The 14,387-nt window shown below is 44.7% G+C and overlaps 1 protein-coding gene across 9 annotated transcripts in view; it reads right to left on the bottom strand.

Annotated features, from left to right (window-relative positions):
- sorbs3 (sorbin and SH3 domain containing 3) overlaps positions 1-14,387 on the bottom strand; it is a 49,787-nt gene that overhangs the window by 33,858 nt on the left and 1,542 nt on the right. The window contains exon 1 of one of the 9 annotated variants that reach the window (XM_084330973.1): positions 7,289-7,396. The exons of 7 other annotated variants lie outside the window; for them this stretch is intronic. The gene's annotated coding sequence lies outside the window, so the exon portion shown is untranslated. Of the gene's footprint in view, positions 1-7,283; positions 7,397-14,387 lie in introns of those variants that run through there. One more of the 9 variants, XM_084330972.1, reaches the window with a different exon arrangement.

Here is a 14,387-nt window from a genome sequence, read left to right as displayed (position 1 = left end):
TGGTCGCAGATGATGATGAGCCTGCAGCACTTCTACCATGTCTCCCACTGGCTGCAGTCTAAATGTTTTACTGGAGATCTCAATAGAAACAAAAATTTCTTAGACCAATCAAATCCATATAGCAGACGGCAAGAGAAATTCAGTGAGAAATATTGTGCATCAATACTTGTTTTTGTTATCTTTCACATTCCTTGGCTGAATCCCTCACGAGATAAAGCTGGGAACGAGGTTACTGAATCCCAGAGGATCCGTTCTTTGTCATTAGCCATTTACTGTATCAGTCATTGCATTGAAGAAGTAATTTTAGTCCTAAATCAAACTGACAAGCGTTCTATTATCCCACTGTCCCAGTATTCCAAAGTGGGAAAGTTAGCGTCACCTTCCTTTCCTTGTCCCCAGGGCAGAGGTCGTCCGAAACAATGGCTGTGACTCACGTCTGCCTTCCCCACACTTCCCTGGTATACAGTGAAATAGGGAGCTAGACCTGAGACACAGGGTGCTATGGACAAAGTCAGGCTGTAAATTGAGACCAGGCCGTAATCATTGGCACCTTGGAAAATCAGATTAAGCCTGCTGTTAAAACATCAAAGGCAACGAGGACTCAGAGGGAGGCCATTTCCGCTCATGTATGAGACAGGCACCTTTCTTTCCCTTTTTTTATTTTTATTTTTTTACAATGACTCAATGGGCCCATAATAACAGAGTTGGCATGGAAACCACAGATTTGCAACCATACAGTCATACAACCCTGGCTCCTGCTTCTACTATGGGAACAGAGAATTGATAAGTGATTCTAAAGCCTTTCCATTTGAAGCCAGCTTTCTCCATTCTGAGTGTGGGCCAGACTACTGCACTGCAGGCTGAGAGCTGTCCAAGAGTATTTGGACTGATGAGTTTTCCATGCTGCCTTTGTAAATGAGCTTTGGAGTCTATAATCATTGTGGTCAGGACTAAGACAGATATATGCATGGTGTCTCTATGTGCAGCAGAGCACAGAATAGAGCCTATGTGGAAATCAGTGTTGCTGGTTCCAGACAGAGATCTATCTGACTCATTATCTCCCAATAAGCGGCATTACAACATACAATATGGGAACTGGAGAATCATGTCTGCAACAATACCAAGTACTGCTCAGGCACAGCACAGATGCTATATCAACACTGAGAGAAATCTCAATCATTGTATTACGTAACAATAGCCAATAATGTAAATGATCTAAATTAACTAACAATGGCTTGACTGTAACTTGAATTACAGTGTGTTTAACAATTTGCTGATCTCTATTTACCCTGTGGTTGTGCTACCCAGGGGCCAGTCACACTGTGAGGCTGACATTCAACTTTAATGATCCCATCTCACTGATAACTGGATAACTAGATGTGTAATTCATTGGCGTTTTCAGTCAGTCTTTCTACGCAGGCCTGTTTATAATTCAATACTCCTGAAGGGCAAACAATGGGGCTCCTTCTGCGTCCCACACACTGCTGCCATTCAGGCCTCTACAGTCTACGACACCAGCCACTGGAGTGCAGGACGTTTGCCTTCTGTTTACCATATTTGTGTTTTGCAAAGTGTCCCATTACTAGGAAAATATTTCAAATTGTTGTTAATGAGATGCACCATCAATACACATTGACCGACTGCAATAACAGTATCATTGTAATGGTATTTGTCCTTTGGGATGGCTTCAATCAAGCCAGCACAGTAGCACTACAAGCCACAGTATAAACACGTGCATACTGTTGCAGCCCCTCATTCTTTGTTCTTTTCATTCTTGTGAGCACACTTTGCTCACTTGATTTTGGAGGCACACTTCAGAGGGTGGGCATAATCTATCTGCGATAAAGGAGTCATTTGTACAAAATTATCAGTATGACAACAATGTTGTTGTAGAAGTATGGGTAGGCTACAGTATACAGTATGCTGGACTCATATTAGTATTATATCAGGTTAGAGTGATAGTTGATAGTGATAGAGTTGAAGAACAGCTACAGTATTAAGTCCACTGCACAGTGCTAGTCTCTTGATGGCCGTGCCAAAACACTTTGTCTCGAGTCTCTGTGCATTTTGGCTTCCATATCCCTTGTGTCAGAGTCCAGTGCTGCAGAAACATTCCCTCTCTGAGAGACGCAAACACCAATCCTGCCTAATAAGGCAAAATCAGTGCACATATTATCTGGTGAAAAACAAACTCAACACTGGCTTTCCCAGGGTTTGCTCAGAACACCCCAAATAGTATCTGGTTGTTGAGATTCAACAGGGCAGCCATCAGCTCTCCCAAGAAGGGGTTCCCTAGTCTTGTTTGATACTACCTTTCCGAAATGTGTGTGTACAAGTGTTATACCTTTTTTATTCCCTGTTGGGCGAGGACTCCATGATCAACCCTGTATCATCTACACTGCAGACATGAGGTCCCTTATAAAGAATGCCATAAAAGGTCTCTGTGATCTCATCTCCAAAGATGAGCTCACAGCACAGGGCTTGGGATGTTCCTCGTAATCTTGATGCCCTACTTTTGACTGATGTTTTGCAGGATGCATTTTTTGTTTTCTGCTCATTGTAAAAGTGCACTGTGCGCTTTGTGTAAACACCTCGGAAGTACCTTGTATGTTTTCCAGCATTGTGCCCAGTGGGGTGACTAAATCAAGGTTAAAAACAAGGACAATGACAAAGGGATAACCGAGGACATATGAGCAGATGAGACATGGAGGATAGCTGTATGTAGATCACTGCCTTTGAGCATTGCTGCCCAAGGGGACTCATCTGGTCCCCTAAGAACTATACCAGATGTTAGGCTGCTGGGAATCTAGCTATAGGGTATCTAACTAGGGAAGCAGAATAGTCATTTCCAATAAGATGTTTTAGATACAAGCAAAGAGATAGTTTGCAGGAGCCATGCACTGTTTTGTAGGATTCCAAGTCTTATCCTGTGCACTTAACATACTCAGGTGTGCAAAGGATCTACTGTTTCAAGTAATAGAAGTATAACCAAAGATTAGACCTCCATGATCCACTTTTCACATTAGCACAATACTGTACATATTGCTGTGAAAACCCACTACTTCACAGAAGGGTGAGGAAGGTCCTTCTGCAAGGAGGAGGAGGAGATGAGGAACCAGACTATTTACCACTATTTACGTGAAAAGCTGCTGGGCTTCTGAGTTACTCAGCCCGATAGGGTCAGTGAACTTCACCACACCCTCCTGAGTTCTGGGAAACCATGGGGAGGTTTCCACTGCCTAGAATAGCGACATGTGTCACGTTTACAATGGAATAATTGGGGGTAAAAAATAAATAGAAAAGAAACGCATGCCGATTTATGGCTCACATACCAACAACACTTAGTTTGAATATGAATTGAATTTATGTTAGCCATTTTGTATTAGTCATATTAAAGAACTCCCTGACTAACTCAGACACAAATCTTGGAATAGATGAAATTATGTTGCCAAAAGCCAATACTCCTTTGCCTTGATCTGTTGACCACTTGCTTAACCAATGCACAATAAATCAACAGGTCCTTTAGTATTTTGTAGTTGCAAGATCAATTTGACATTGCCGACTAAAAACACACTTCTTCAATCAATATCTGAATAAAATAGAAGAATGTACAAAAATAAAAACATTCTTACTGTATTTTCCTATTATGTACTATGCTACTATGTCTATACTACTATCTACTATGTACTATACTACAACCTACTATGCTAATATGTCTATACTACTATACTACTATGCACTCAGAGTGTAGCACTCAAGTTCGACACTGTTTGATGAACAATACATCTTACCCATAACCGCCAGAGGTGTACCCCTCCTGCTGACTTGTTGTACACAATTTGTCGTTTTGGATAAAAGCATCAGCTAAATGACTAAATGTAAATGTAAATGTAAGATCAAGTGAGATGAGAAATGAGATATATGTAGCTATGATGTCATTGTTCCTAGGATTCACAACCTTTTTTTGGCCAACGACCCCACATTGAACTCCTGTGACCCCAGAATTTAATACCCATGGAAACTGTCTTTTCACTGTATGATACCAGTGTAAAAACCTTTCATTCCTCAGAGACACATCAGGCTGCTGTTCAATTATAACTGTGTATTACCAGGTTCCATGGCTCGTCCACAATCAGATTGATATAGTGTCTTTGTAAAATAATCACATAATGTCATTTTAGCTTTTTAGGGACCCAGTTTTCATATTGGTGGACCCCACATGCAGTCCCAACCAACAGGGTGAGACAGCCATCATTCTGCAATCTGCACCTGCCACCCCACTGTCATTCTCTACCTCACTCCTTCTTCCATAGAAGGGTGTTTTCTCTGTGACTGGGCCTTGCCCTAACATGACCTCCTTCCACTCCACATACACAGCCTTCTTGCATTGTTCTCTCAGTCAGAAAGACTGCCAAGACAACCGCACACAGCATCTAATGAATAACTGTCATGGTCATGGTGGTGAACCATGAACCCCTGTGATAAACAATATCCCACCCTAGTGCTCCACTAAGGATGTGACTCTTTGGCTGGAGACATGAATAAGCTGAGGATGTGACTCTGGGGCTGGAGGCAGGAATACGCTGTCCTTATATACTTACTCACAGTCCTCAGACTTGGAGAAGATGAAACAGCAACAATGCAAATTGATGAATAGAAGTTTGAGCTCTTGATAAGACTTACTTAGAAAGGAGTCAGTGTTCTTAGGTTCAACCACAAAATGTGTCAAATGCATTTTATTTTTAAAATTGGGGGAAAGCTGAGGAAGTTCTTCAGATGCAAAAATAAAGCTGAAAACAGAACAGGTGAGAAACAAGTGAATGTTTTGCAGCAATAATACCAACACATTAGCTGTTTAAAGATCTAAAGGATCACTTTACCTTTATTAGTTTCCACTGTGCTGCTTTTATCTTACTTATCCAAAATGCAAATTAATCTAATTTGATAACATTGTAGAAATTGTCATTATACAATATGACAACAAATCAAATACCTACTCTAGTCATTAGTCCAAGTGACCTCTCTGATATTGCCTGGTTTCACACAGAGCTCTGGTGAGGAGAAATCTGGTTAATCATTGACTACATGTGGTGTGAACTACTGGTTCTTAGTCAGATGTCCTGCATGAAGAAAAAAACATGCTTGTTTGCTTAAGGTGGTCATTCTGTTTGGCCTAACACTAGTCTGCAATTAATTTGACCTTAAACAGACACTGTATAATAACCATTAGAATGTATAAACACACTGTGTACTCGTGCTATTATAATCTAATGGAGGGTGTATTTCCTGGATGTTCAAATCATGCCAACAGCTCAGTACCAAATGTCAGAATGATCGGAAGGCAATGCCATATCAAATTTCAGCGTTTGAGTTACATAAAGAAGGCAATAAAACCGGCAAAACATCATGCCTGAACAGGCTGTGAGAAGGTAATCACAAACAGATCTGTGAATAAATAAAGCTGTCATTTATTACTAAACATGGTGAGTCACTGTGCGGTTATGTGAAAGATGTGGGCCTTGATCTCCTACGAGGTTGATCACAGCCTCCCGCCTCGCTTCCAGGCTGCAGCTTGGCTGCGGATGTGAAAACACAGGCCATACAAGGTCCTCCTAGAGCACCAAGTTGAAGATATGCAGTTATTGGGGGATACACACATTTATCAGGAGGGGAACTATTTCACCTCCATGTATGGTGCTCCTCCCTGCGTCTAGAGTCACAGCCTGTGTGCTACTTATCAATGTAGATCCAATATGCGCCCCGAGAAGGACCTGTGAGAAACTAAATCAAAGCCTTGGCGATTCACTAAAAACCAGGCATGTCACGTACCATGTCACGTACCATGTCCAATGGGCGGTTGAGTTGGGGCGTGAGGTCTATTGGGGTTAAGGTATAGGGGGCAGGTTTATACATGAGATGCCTGGCTTTTAGGGACTCCCCTCTCTCTTCTAAGGACTGTTACAGTATGTACAGAGATTAACTCCCATTCTAGGAAACAGGTTCATACACCCAGAGATTACATCCTGCAGTATCGGATCTACATAATGCCACAAAAGGAGATTCCACTTGGAACTATAGATTTGATTAAAAGCTGTCTAACAAAGAATGCGCAGAATACGCAGTCAAAACACAAAGGCCCAATCAGTGATGCCAACATATGGTAAAATACATGGATAGCCCCACCACCAAAGGTAAACAGCAATGGAGACATGTTTTCACCCTGTAGTTGATTGACTGGCCTCTTGATACAAACAACGGGTAAATATGAGTTTTTAGTTGGATTTGCTGTATTTCGTGGCAGCAAAAGGTTTGTTTACATTGGTCATATTTGTAAACATAGAGGTAAAACAGATCTATATTCTGCTTTATGATGGGTTAAGACAGTTCCAAAAAGAGTATTTTCGATCTACAGATCAAACTCTTCAAGACTGTATGTGAATATACCACACATTTGGTTAAGAAAAACCACGGATTGTGACTTTAAGTACAAAACAGTCAAAAGAAAATAATAAAACCCTGGCTGTCATTTTACATATTCAAAGGTGAGCATAATGTTGTGGAAAGCATGGGGCCGTATAGAGCCTAAGTAACATCTCAAAGGGAATCAGACTAGGGAGTGGGAATCATCCTGACAGTAAGAAGGAGCCACTAAGTGGTTGGTCCCGGGGCCACGAGGCTCAGCAGGTCTGAGGCTGGGAGGATAACTAGCCTGGCAGCACACACAACATTTCCCATTTCATCATGACTAATTCTATGGAGCCAACCTAGCAACTGTCAGTACAACCACAACTATTAGGCTGGGCAACGAGGAGTGGCATGTTGGGTAACACTGCCATAGCGCCCACAGCCTGTCTGTGCTTTTGTGATGAACATCAAGGTGTTGCCTCAGCGCTGCCCTCCCCTCCACTTCCTAAATCAGCGGGTGCCCACAGGACTGTTTCAACATCAAAACAACACAGACCACATGGCTCACTGAGGATAAGGGGGACTTTTCTTCAGGTATAGTTTACACACGCATCATCACACTGTGTGGCCATCCGTCCCCTAGGCACTGACAAATTCCTGGCAAAGGCTCCAGCACTAATCCGAAGGAAAAAAGTATGTAGGCCTAAGCCCCTGAGTCGTCGGGCAGGTTAGGCAAACCTTAAATAAAAACATGCTACAGTAACAACCTAGAGTCATATGGTTTATTTTCTGCATTCATGATTATTATCATGATTATTATATAAGAATTGGATTCGTTATTATTCTGCTCACACATGGGAAAGAAAAAGTGTACTCACCTCACCTATGATGTGCCACAAGCCACAGAACCCGCAGTGCCCTGTTAAAGTCTGCTCTGCTCTGCTCAGTGGTGTATGTCAACCTAATGTATTGGAGGGTAGTCCTCCGCAGCCTGCTCTCTCATATGGAACTCTCTCTCTCTCTCTCTCTCTCTCTCTCTCTCTCTCTCTCTCTCTCTCTCTCTCTCTCTCTCTCTCTCTCTCTCTCTCTCTCTCTCTCTCTCTCTCTGCACTTGCTCCGCCTGTGAAGGACTTCCCGGTTGACAGGCATTGCCATAGCAACCCCTGGGCCCTGTTCAAAAGACACCCTCCTCTTGGCCTGTCAGCACAGGGCTCCTCCTTCAATGAAGAGGGCCCATTGTTGTGATAAGGTGATATTTCACAGCGCCGGGTTAACGAAAGGGGAACGCAAATAGTTCATCACCTCTACCTCCTCAACACTATGCACGCACTGTTACCCCCCTCCTCTCCTCCGGACCCCCCCCCTCTCTCTCTCTCTCTCTCTCTCTCTCTCTCTCTCTCTCTCTCTCTCTCTCTCTCTCTCTCTCTCTCCCTCCCGTGACTCGCTCTCCCTTTGTGTGTAGAGGATTGTCTGTGTTGTGGAGGGTAGACACAGGCCAGACAACACTGACAACAGACAACACAAGATATATCATTTTAGACTCTTGTATTGAGTCTTAAAAGCTTATTTTTTTCTTTTCTTTTTTTGTGATGTGATGGAAAACTATTAAAAAAGGGGTAAGACAATCTCAATACATATTTTAATTTGAGCTTGTTTCAAGAATGTTGCATAGAAACAAGTGAACATGTTTTGAGAACAATCAGAAGAGAAATAAATCTGATTTCAAAACAAATTTCACTTTAAAAAACATGGGTAACACTTTATAATAACACTCAGTTATAAGACCTTTATAAGGTATTTGTAGATAATGAACTAATCATGAACAAATCATTTATACATTCGTGAATTATTATTAAATCATTTATAACTATATTTGTATAACATTTACAAATTAGTTCTACATTATTTATAACTCATTAAATAATGTTGTTTAATGTGTAGTAACACATTTGTAGATGCTTTGAAAAATGGATATGAAAAAATGACTATACTGTACCTCCATTTATTTGTTCATGATTTGTTAAGACATTCATAAAACATCTATAAATCATTTGCAGATGCTATTGTGTGCCCTAATCTAAAGTGAAGCCTATTCATCATTAACAAATGTCTAAGTTGTGAGGATTGGCCCGTTGCCGCCACACGCTTCTAGGTCAATTACCAATTGCCGTCACGCACCTGTTGTTTGTTTGTAATCAGCGCTCCAGAGCCCTTCATATACTCGGGTCTTTCTGTCAGTCGTTGTCGGGTCGTTTTGGATTACCACTGCTGCTGCCTGTTCCCCCCGTTGTTGTACCTCGTCTGTTTTTCTTCAGGACGTCTATGGAAGTCGCCGCTGTTGTGTTTCTCTATCATCCCCGCGCAGACCCCGCGCCTCCCGACCTCGCACCTCGGGAGCCCCGTCTCTCTGAACCACGTTTGTTCGAGGGTAACTTCGAGGATTGTGCCACATTCATCATGCAATGTGAGTTGGTTTTCCTTCATCAACCCAGCCGGTTTTCGTCTGAGGGAGCCCGAGTAGCTTACATGACTAACCTGCTCACAGGCCGAGCAGCACAGTGGGTCACTGCTTCCTGGTCTATGAGGGCCGATTTTTGTTTCTCCTACCCAGACTTCGTGGCAGAGCTCCGAAGGGTTTTCCACCACCCAGCTCGTGGCCAGGACCCGGGAGCTCGGCTGGGCACCTTCCGGCAGGGCAGTGGCAGTGTCACCGACTACGCGCTGGAGTTCAGACTGGCCGCAACCGAGAGCGGTTGGAATGATCGGGCGCTTCATCTCACCTTCCTGAAGGGGCTCAACGACACTGTAAGGGACCAGCTCGCGACCCAAGAGGAGCCCGATTCTCTCGAGGGCCTAATCAGCCTCGCTATCCGCATCGACGGACGCCTCCGGGAGAGAAGGCGTGAGAGAGCACGACTGGGACCCCCAGACGTTCCCCAGACCCCCATCCTCGTGACCGTTCTGCTGACCGTCCTGCCCCCTCCGTGACTGGTGGTTTTTTTCCCTCCCGAGCTGTGACCGAGGAGGAACCCATGCAGCTGGGACGCACCCGCCTTAGCCCGGCCGAACGGGAGTCCAGGCTCTGGTCCGGCCTTTGTCTCTACTGCGGCCGGGATGGACACCGTATCTCCAATTGCCCTACCCGGCCAAGAAGACCAGGCTCGCCAGGACCCCGGGAGATCCTGGTGAGCCGTTTTTCCTGTTCCCACACCCGTGCACCACCTAACCGTCTGACGAGCGTCACCCTAGCCTGGGCGGACCAGCGGGCGACGGTGGGTGCACTCATTGACTCTGGTGCTGATGGGAGTTTCCTGGACGTTGAGTTTGCCACCCGGGCCAACATTCCACTTGAGGACCTCAAGAGGCCCTTGGAGGTTTTCGCGCTGGATCATCACCGCCTGGCTGACATCACTCAACGCACCTGTCCTGTCCTCCTCACCGTTGCTGGTAACCACGTTGAGAGACTCCAGTTTTTTATTACCAGATCCCCTCTTGTCCCAGTAGTCCTGGGTCGGCCCTGGCTCGCGCTGCATGAGCCCCACATCGCCTGGTCCTCCGGCACCATCAGGGGGTGGAGCTCCTCCTGTCATGCCCAGTGTCTTCAGGCGGCGTCCAGTCCTTCGCCCCGGGGTTCCCCTTGTGTCCCTGTCTCCAGCCCCCTCACCGGGCCCCTGTCTCCGTCTCCGGCCCCCCTCGCCGGTTCCCTGTCCCTGTCTCCAGCCCCCCTCACCGGGTCCCTGTCCCCGTCTCCAGCCCCCCTCACCGGTCCTCTGTCCCCGTCCCCGGTCCCCCTTTCCGGGCCTCTGTCTCTGTCCCCCTCTCCAGTGCCCCTGATCACCGGCTTCCTTCGGTCCCATCCGGGCAAGCCGAGGCGGGGTAGGTCGCCGGGTGGCTCCCGTGGAGGGGGGGGTACTGTGAGGATTGGCCCGTTGCCGCCACACGCTTCTAGGTCAATTACCAATTGCCGTCACGCACCTGTTGTTTGTTTGTAATCAGCGCTCCAGAGCCCTTCATATACTCGGGTCTTTCTGTCAGTCGTTGTCGGGTCGTTTTGGATTACCACTGCTGCTGCCTGTTCCCCCCGTTGTTGTACCTCATCTGTTTTTCTTCAGGATGTCTATGGAAGTCGCCGCTGTTGTGTTTCTCTATCATCCGTTGGAGCTGTACCTCGTCTGTTTTTCTTCAGGACGTCTATGGAAGTCGCCGCTGTTGTGTTTCTCTATCATCCGTTGGAGCTGTGCCTCGTTGCCCGCTTTGCGCATTTGCGCTTTGGTGAGTTTTTGGAACGAACCTTTTGGATTCTCTGTTTTCTGTGTGTTTGGATAACACTGAAGATTTGCCGTTTTTGTTTTGTACTGGACTCAGCTAAACTTGTGTTGGTAACACTGAAGATTAAGTCACGTGTGATTATACTGGACTTAGCTAAGGAGGACTGGACTGCCTCTGTATTCTGTTGGCTTGTTTATTGACCACTCTCTCTCTCTCTCCGTTCCTCCCCGAGTTGGATCCTGGAGTAGCTGCAGAGCCGCAGAGGCAGTGGCGCTACGCCGCTTCACCATCTCAATACCGGGACGATCTGCAGAGCCGCAGACAACTCTGCCAAGAACATTCTCCCCTTTGTTGTTCTTATTGTTATTTCGCTCATTCCTGTTTCAGAAATAAATACGCCCTAGTCTTTGGCTAACTCTGAACTACCTGTCTGTGCCGTGCTGTTGGGGTCGGTTTCAAACCATAACAGTTTATTTGTGGACTTTTATGAATACACACGAAGCAATTACCAAACTTGTCTTTTCATGTTTAACAAATGATTTGTTAAGACATTCATAAAACATCTATAAATCATTTGCAGATGCTATTGTGTGCCCTAATCTATCTATAGTCCTAATTCTGTCACTGTTTGATGTCACAAAGAAGGGTGTATCTGAAAGCTGTCTACAACATTTGTAACAGGTGATGAAAAAGTATTAGACATTTGTTAATGATGAATAGGCTTCACTTCAGATTAGGGCACACAATAGCATCTGCAAATGATGTATAGATGTTTTATGAATGTCTTAACAAATCATTTGTTAAACATGAAAAGACAAGTCTGGTAATTGCTTCGTGTGTATTCATAAAAGTCCACAAATAAACAAACTTAGACATTTGTTAATGATGAATAGGCTTGGGGGTGCCCCAGTGGCGAACCACATAGCACGCTCAGCCGCGACACGGCCGACCCGGGTTCGATTCCCGAACCCGTCGTTATTTGCAGAATGTCTTCCCCCCACTCTGTCTCCCATTCCTTCTCTGTCTCTCACTACTGGACTGCCCAATAGAAATAAAGCGATAAAACGCCAAAAAATTAATCTTAATTTTTTTTTTTTATTAAATGATGAATAGGCTTCACTTTAGATTAGGGCACACAATAGCATCTGCAAATGATTTATAGATGTTTTATGAATGTCTTAACAAATCATTTGTTGAACATGAACAAATAAATGGAGGTACAGTATAGTCGTTTTTTCATATCCATTTTTCAAAGCATCTACAAATCGTTAGCCTCATAGCATAATTGCCTAAGTCATTTTTCAAGACTTTCGGAAAAGAAGAAAAAACGAATTTTGGCACAAGCCACACGAGTGAGTTAGGCAGAAAGGGATTTGTAACATAACAAGGTTCTGATTGGCTGAGGACACAGCCACTAAGCCAGGGTGGTGCAGCAGTGTGAGGAGAGTAGAGTTAGGCAGAAATATCTATTTGGCCAAAAAATTACGTAGGCAATTATGCTATGAGGCTAACGAAATGTGTTACTATACATTAAACAACATTATTTAATGATGAACAAATCAAGTACAAACAATGTTGATAATGAGTTATAAATAATGTAGAACAATTTTTTAAATGTTATACAAATATAGTTATAAATGATTTAATAATAATTTACGAATGTATATAAATGATTTGTTCATGATTAGTTCATTATCTACAAATATATTATAAAGGTCTTATAACTGAGTGTTATTATAAAGTGTTACCCATACATGTTTGTAAGATAAGATAATACAAGATTAAAGTGACTTGCTAAAATGGAGATTTATTTAGTTGCAGTGAGGGGGAGAATGAAGAGTTCTCTGCAAGTTCCTCTGACTCATTAGTCTTGTCCACCCATGGTCCACCCCCATGAATACCTCTGACACTGTAGCCACGCTCTGACTCCCAGACTCAGACAACATGTTCCCCTAACTCCCCTCCCACCCTGCTGTCCATCTACTGAATAGTCCCACCCTGTCCATCTACTGAATAGTCCCACCCTGTCCATCTACTGAATATTCCCACCCTGTCCATCTACTGAATAGTCCCATCCTGTCCATCTACTGAATAGTCCCACCCTGTCCATCTACTGAATAGTCCCACCCTGTCCATCTACTGAATAGTCCCACCCTGTCCATCTACTGAATAGTCCCACCCTGTCCATCTACTGAATAGTCACAGGGATGTGACAATTAACAGGGCTGTAACAACGAGTTATATTTATTCCACTGTCCACAGACAATGACAGTTCTGATGATATTATCGCACAGATGAGTCGGTCAGAATTCAAACCCTTCCATTACATGCATGCGCTTGACACTAACCCTTAATAATACTGGGAAGGAACCAACAAGCAGAATGAAGCGTGCGCTCTCCTCCTCCGTGGCTCCTACCATACATGGCTGTGGCTGTTTGAAACTAGGATTTCCAGTTTTTATGTGGTCTGTGTTGCCTGCGGACTAACAGTTTAAAACCTATTGACATGTATGATTGTTTTGATCGTGTGTCTTGGTGTGCCTTACAAAGTACAGCAGGCAGACTGTGTTACAAGTTACACGTTGCAGGTGAGTAGTCCACTCATCTCACTTTGTAATGTGCACTTTAACCCTCCAGAGAGCCCAGCGATAAACTATAGATGATTTAGCAAAGCCTGGTCTCTGAATGTGTGTGTGTGTGTGTGTGTGCGTGCGTGCGTGCGTGCGTGCGTGCGTGCGTGCGTGCGTGCTTGCGTGCGTGCGTGCGTGTGTGTGTGTGTGTGTGTGTGTGTGTGTGTGTGTGTGTGTGTGTGTGCGCGTGCGTGCGTGCGTGCGTGTTTGAGAGAGAGAGTTTATGTGTCCTGGCTAGTTCTAGGTTGGAATTAAAGGAGTCAACTCTTTTTGAATAATTCAGCGGTCTGGCTTGGTGGAGCAGAACTCATGCGAATAACCGTATCCATTTACCAAGTCTGTGCAGCGCTGCTCACAAGGTTGTTTTTGCCAAACAGTTGCGGCACTGAACCTGAGAGGGGAGCTAGGATGATGGTATAGGAACTGTGGACTTTACCAGGGTCTGAACCCAAGAGAGGAGCCATGCAGTATTAGGAGCTGTAGGCTTTACTATAGGGTCTGAACCTGAGAGTGGAGCTAGGAGGACGGTATAGGAACCGTTGCTACAGTATAAGGCTTTACCAGGGTCTGAACCTGCGATGGTAGCTAGAAGGACAGTATAGGAGCTGTGGACTTTACCAGGGTCTGAACCTGAGAGAGGGCTTGGAGGGCAGTATAGGAGCTGTGGGCTTTACCGGGTCTCAACCTGATAGTTACCGTAAGCTGGACATTATGAGCTGTGGCTGAGGCTTTACCTGATAGTTAACCCTTTCACTACCTTCTGTAGTGTGGTTGTGAAAGAGTTAACCCTTTGTCGCGTGGCAGTGAAAGGGTTAACCTTATGTGTTGTAGCAGTGAAAGGGTTAACCATTTGGTAGTGTGTCAGTAAAAGGGTTAAGCTGGACATTAGAGCTGTGGCTGAGGCATCACCAGGCAGGGGTTGAATCCAGTTGGCCCAGAATAACACCCTGCTGGGACCACATCTGACACCCTGTCACTCTGCAGCCAAATGAGGTAATCACACAAGAGGTGATTGCTGCTTTGGCTTGGGACCCAATACCTCTCCCACAGTGAATACTTCCCTATTTTCCTCAATCTCTCGAC

This window comes from Notolepis coatsorum (genome assembly GCF_963971535.1).
Source record: "Notolepis coatsorum genome assembly, chromosome: 1".
NCBI classification, from domain to species: Eukaryota; Metazoa; Chordata; class Actinopteri; order Aulopiformes; family Paralepididae; genus Notolepis; species Notolepis coatsorum.
Note: the sequence above shows the minus strand (reverse complement) of the source record. Positions and strands in the feature narration are given on the sequence as shown.